Source organism: Capsicum annuum, unplaced genomic scaffold (assembly GCF_002878395.1).
Source record: "Capsicum annuum cultivar UCD-10X-F1 unplaced genomic scaffold, UCD10Xv1.1 ctg64680, whole genome shotgun sequence".
NCBI classification, from domain to species: Eukaryota; Viridiplantae; Streptophyta; class Magnoliopsida; order Solanales; family Solanaceae; genus Capsicum; species Capsicum annuum.
In genome coordinates this window covers 1-6,488 of record NW_025873845.1, presented here as the reverse complement: position 1 = coordinate 6,488, position 6,488 = coordinate 1, and the positions used below count along the sequence as shown (strand labels likewise).

Sequence of the window (6,488 nt, the reverse complement as noted above, 5' to 3'; positions counted from 1 at the left end):
TTTATCAACAAATACAAAATTCATCATTTAATTCACTAGAAAAGCATTATAAAATCATTATAAAATATAACCTAAAAAGGATATACAAGAAACGTAATGCCTTGAAGGAGAAAAGAGTTGAATATGTTGAATAAAATATGATTTTGAATCTTTATAATTTATTTTGAATTTTATTTACTCTCACATTATACTAAATTTAATTTGAGTTGATAAAAGGTAAACAGTGCTATGCTTGATTTTGTTTGAACTATTATCGTCAGTAATAATTGCGTTTGAACTACAGTTTAAATTTTAAAAATTGTAATTTTCTGATAAAACGTGTAATATTCTTTATCTGATAAAATTCTTGTAAAAATAATGAGTCAAATACTACTACAATTTTAAAAGATATATATTATTTTTTCAAAATATACTTCTCAATATAAACAAGTTTCGAAAGGTTTGTCAAATAATCACTTAGATGGATTTTTTTTTCAATTCATATATTCTTATTTAATGCAATGGAAAAATATATTTTATAATTTTTCATCATATTAATATGATAATATATATATATATATATATATATATATATATATATTTTAAAATATTACTTAATTTGTTTAGAAGCGGAGTATGACAACTAATTTGAAATTAACTAATTCAAGATGATGTGATAACACTAGTCATCTCTAGTCACATTTGTGACATTTTTGTCTTTCCAAAACTCTTATTCGCTCATTCAAAGATTTCTAGCCAATTTATTATCTTACTTTGATGACTTGAGAATGTGTCATCGTGATTTAAAGATTTTAATATAGTGATAGTTAGACCGACTATATTACATGAAGTGGAATGATGATCAACCAGGAATTCTCAGACTCAAAAGATGAAGATAGCAGAAATAAAAATGCTTAGAGGAATACATTGATATACCAGAAGAGATAAGATTAATAATAAAGTTATGCGGGACAATGTGAAAATAGTTTTTGTGAAGGACAAGATGTGAGAACGACGTTGAGATGGTTCGAGTATGCGAAGAGGAAGAGCACACAAGCCCTTGTAAGGAAGTGCGAGAGATTGACAGTGATAGGTCAAGGAGATGTAAAGATCAATCAGAGGCGGAGTGAGAATTTCTGTTCAGGGGGTTCAACATCTACAATATAAATATAAAAATCATTTTAATCATATATTAATAATAAAATTTTTCGTCGAAGAAGCTTTGGATGAACCCTTTATTAATAGGTTGGCTCTGCCTCTGAGATCAACCAAGGAAGAATTACGGAGAACTGAATAGACATAATATAACACAGTCATAGAAATAATATAACACAATCATAGTTCATCGAGAACATGACCCTCTTCCTAGATAGAAAAATGAGAAGAACAAAAATCATAATAGACGGTTAGTAAGTAATAAAGTGTTTTATCTCTTTCCAGTGGTCTTGTTAGTGTTCGAGATAAACTAATAAAGAACTATTATTCGAGGCTAAGAACAATTGATTCACAATAATTAGTGGTGGTTTAGCTCTACATTAGATCATTACGAGTTTAAATTAAATTACTATGTTCCAAAATTGTTTCCTATTGAATTCAACCTGACTCATAATTGGATAAGTTATTGTAGACAAGTAATTTTGTCCCTCCCCGAAATTAGTTTTTACCATTTTACCCTCGTTTTACTGCGTGCCCTCACCCATGTAATTATATCCCACAAAAATACAATAAATAACAAACTAACCACTCAACTAATTAAATCTCAACACTCTCTACCTTATCCTAACCGCCAACCTCACCCCCTAACCTACTACCCCTACCCTCACCTCACTAACCCTAACCCCTTAACAGATATATACATATCCATATACGGATAGAGACAAAAAAAAAGAATTCCATTTTTTCAAGGGGGCCCCACAGGGAATTCCCCAATTCATATATACACTCACAGTAACAATACAGAGGGGGGACACCATCAACTTCATCTTCTCCACCTTATATCATCACAGCAAGATACTTCATTCTTCCACTCATCATCTTTTATTTCTTCTGGCTCACTGATATACTCACCAACCTCACGATATCTGGGGACACATAGACTGGTATAGGGAAATAGATAGGAGTGGGAGAGATCTATTGAGAGAGAAATTGAGAAAACAAGGAGAGTGAGAGAGAGCACTGGTCAGAGTGTGAGAAAACCAGAGATAAAGGGATTCTCAAGTTTTCCCAACAAGATTCTCTCCGAAATTAGCACCATCCGTTCGAGTTAACTCATCCCGTGCCGAAAACCCAACATAACTCATCGTTTCTTTCTAATTTTTAGGAGATACTATCGGAAATAAGTGAACAATAGTAGCAGCATCAACATGTTTTTTAAAAGCGATTCTAAACAATTTAACACCGGTGTTGTATTTGGATCGGGTTTCGAAGATTTTCATGTTGGAGTTGGTTCGTAGTTGAGTTGTGGTATTCTTCAAGGCTGATTCGGGGTTCTTCGTCATGCAGAGTCATCTTTTCGATTGATTGATATTTGAAATAAAATCATGATTGAGGTCCATTTCTACTCTTTTCCTTTTTTTTTTCATTATTGATGGAATATGGTGCATTGGATGGAATCTCGTGTGTTGTTTGATCTTGGTTGGTGATAAATTGCTACTTTGATATTGACTTGTTGCTTCATTTTTGTTGAAAAGTGATTGTGGATTGTTGAAATAGAAATTGTGAATTGTGGAAATTTAGTGTTGAGAAGAGAATTTGGGGTGGAATTGCGAGATTGATAAAAGGGTAAATTTGGTTTAATGTTGGTTCATTGTTGTTTTGCTTAATTTGGAATGAAGTTTGTGAATTCTATAGTATCATGATAGGTCGCATTGGATAGGTAAAATGTTTAGGTTAGGGTAGGTAAAATTTAGGAGTGGTGTGTTGATTGAATGCATTGAATGTTTAAATATGTGTTTGGAATGTTTGTGAAATGGTTTGTCTTTCTCGCATTTGGAGTCAGGGAATGCCCCAAGACACATTGTATTTATTCACCGGGGAATGCCCTGATGTATTATGTTGGTGGAAGACGTTCGTGATGAAGGCCCGAGACATTGGATAAGCATTGGAGCATAGTTTAGGATTAGTCTAGAATAGGATTTATATTTTTGTATTTCTATCCTTGGGACTGTATAATTCGAACTGGACATTATTTTGGTTTTGAATTTGTTTGATTTGTTTATTTGCTTGTTTCGTGTGTTATGTGTGGTTTATACATTTTGTAGTATCAAATTAGCCGATATGCTCCACCAAGCGACTGTGATTGAACCACGGGATCGAGGGGTGCCTAACACCTTCCCCTCGGTCAACAGAATTCCTTAGCCGAAATCTCTGTTCGCAAACTAGTTTAAAGAGTCAAATCATTTTGAAAAGTATTTTCCAAAGGTGACTTGGCACACTGGATTATGTCAAGTGGCGACTCTGAATAGAAATATAAATAATCCTTTTTCGATACAAATGTTCATCTTTTGTCACCTAATAATAAAAATCCTTTCGAAACTTTAAAATCTAATTCTTTTTGGGAGTTGAAAAAAAGGGGTGTGACAATTATATTATGATGACTGTGTACTTTCTTCTTTTTGAGAAGAGGGTTTGAACGTCATCAGAAGCAAAGATAACAAGAATTTTTGAGATATATAGTTTTTTTTTAAATTAGCTTTGGGCCTGACCCGTTTTATTAAATAAAAGATGTAATGTTTGTACAAAATTACTCAAGTGAGCCCAAAAAATGAAAATAAAAAGATATCTGAAGAGTCAAGACCCGATCCACCAATGGGTCTTCCCCAACTATAAAAATGCCCTATAGTAGGGTTTTCTAATTGTGACTTCCCTAACGTAATCCTTAAATGTTGCCTCTGGAAGCTCTCTTCAATGATGAATTCCGTATACGTTTGTTTTAGGCCATTAATTTTCTCGAAGATGAAGCAAGTGACGAGATCTTCATATTTAGCTTGCAAAGGTGAGTCCATTTCTAGTATCCCGAAGCTACTTTGCTATAGATAGATAGTTCAAGAGGGTATATTAATGTACATCATAAATTGAAGATTTTTCAAATCCTACACATTTACCAACTTTCCTGAAAAATAAAAGAAATAGATCACCATCGTTACTAGATCACTACTGACACTTCAATATAACGAACCACATGACAACACTAACACTACTCTCTGCCTTCTCAATCAACTACATTCTTTCCAAAAAGTTAGTCGGAAGAACCTGGCTGGTAAAACAAGTTCCTTAAAAATGAGTAAAATAATTTTCTTAATAGAAGTAGGAAAAACAAGTTCTATAAGTGACATTCTATATTTATTATGTCCTCTATTTAACATCACCAACCCCTACCCCTTGACTAGGGGTGTCAAATGGATGAGTTGGGTTGAGACTGAAAATATTAAATGAGTTGAATTGGATACTGAGTTGGGTCATGACCCGCCCAAATTTACTTTGGATTGAAATGGATTGAGTTGAAATGGGTAAAAATTGGGTTGGGCCTTGACCCACCCAAGCCCAACCCAAATAATTTTTTAGGGGAGAGGGTAGGATTTTGATTGTGAGGTAAGAAAAGATTTTTAATTTTTTTTTAAAAAATTAAAAGAATTAATTTTTTGGGTGAAGGTGGGGGTGAGGGTGGGGGTCTAGGTAGGGAGGGGACTGGGGATGAGATGGGGTGGGGGCAAAAAATAAATTTATAAAAAACTTTTTAAGAAATAAAAATAATATATTTAATGGAGGCAGGGTGAGTGGGGTAAGCTAGGGGTGTAGTGGGGATGGTTGAGGTGAGGGCGAAGTGTGGTGGGTCATTTTGTGAGTAGGACGACATATTATCACTTGTTTTTCTTACTTTCATTAAGAAAATTATTTTTTTATTAAACGGGTTAAAGTGGAGATTGATTGGGTTCATTTGAACGCAATTTAAAAATGAGTTGAGATTTACTCAATAATAAATTATCTTGAGCTCAACCCATTAAATATTGGACGGGTTGGATGGGTTAGCTCAATTTGGGTTCATTTTGACACCTCTACCCTTGACCATCCCACCCCGTCACCCTCAAGACTCCACACCCTAACCCATCCTACTTCTAGAGCTTTTTGCTAAATTATGTATAAATGATCTTGAAATAATAAGTATATGGATAATATTTTACCTTCATACTAAACACACCCTAAAGCAATGAGAGTTGACAAGCTCAATACTTGGTTTGAAGAACACAACTTCTATCCTCCTTGATATAGTTTCTATTAAGAATTAATGGTCAAAAAAGCACTTGAACTATTACTTTTTCGCAAGCTTCACATTCCAACTATCAATTATTTCTTTTTTTTTTTCACCTGAACCATCATCGTTTATTTTGGGATTCGATTAAATTTGAATTTGCACATTTTAGGGTCACTTTCGTCAAGAATTTGAGCACAACAAGGTCCATTTCTAGGAGTCTGGAACAATGCTTTTAACAAGAATTTTTTTTTAGAAACTTGTACTCCAGACCTCTAAATAAGATTTTTCTATTATTTTTGTGGGCATTTAATTTTTTCCACTCAAAGAAAGTTTCTTTTCTGAGGAGCATAAGTTTATATTTTCACATAACCAACAAGTTATGTGTTATATATCATTCCCTTCGTCGCATATTACTTGACATGTTTGTCTTTTGCACAACTCTTAAGGAGAAATTAATAAGGAATGCAATTGACTAATATAACCCTGTTAAACTCACATTAAATACTGTCATTACTTATTGGAGTTAATTGCTCTTCCATTAAGAGCAGAAATCTACTGTAAATATTTTCCTAAAATTGTACTAATGCTCAACTTTGAATTTGAAACAAATGGCCATTATAGTGGTCGACTCCTTCCATTGTCCATCTGGTTAATCGTCGTTGGGGTCGACTCCTATCAGTTACCTGCTGACTTTACTCCGGTTAATTCTTCTGTCCATCCAAGATTCAATCCCATCTCTGTGACCCAACAAACCATCAGTTTTTGGTGAGTGACGTCAGTTTTTGGATAAGCGGATTGTCATTATTTTTCTCACTTTTTGCGTTGACCACTAAACTTTAACGACTTCTAATCGGACTAGCGACCCATCAATTTCCAAAAAGTGATGTTAGTTTCCAGTGAAACTAATTATTGTTTTTCCTTATTTCTCGCGTGACCATAACTCTCTTCTCTTTTCTTTCTATCCCGTTACAGGTACTACAAGTCCAGATCCGACCCCTCTTCTCAAACGGTGATGTCAAGATTTTAGCAACCAATTTTCATTGCAAATTATCAAAATTCGGTGACTCAACCAAGTAAACTGACCCAACTTCAATCAGGTGCACTCACTCAATCTCTTCTAGTCGTGTGTATAGCTTTCTTGATTGTAGTTGCTGCCACTGTCTGTCTTGTGTACTATTTGTACTTCAATCCCTTTTATCTTTGCGCCTTCGCTATCTTTTCTGTGGGTGACAATTTACTTATTTATTTCTATATTTCA

The 6,488-nt window shown here is 34.0% G+C and overlaps 1 long non-coding RNA gene across 1 annotated transcript; it reads left to right on the top strand.

Annotated features, from left to right (window-relative positions):
* The first annotated feature begins 1,879 nt into the window (after window positions 1-1,879).
* Window positions 1,880-6,323, top strand: LOC124893769. The gene is made up of 3 exons (XR_007050891.1): window positions 1,880-2,528; window positions 2,978-3,973; window positions 6,203-6,323. It is a non-coding gene; the product is annotated as an uncharacterized LOC124893769 (long non-coding RNA).
* Window positions 6,324-6,488: the final 165 nt, after the last annotated feature.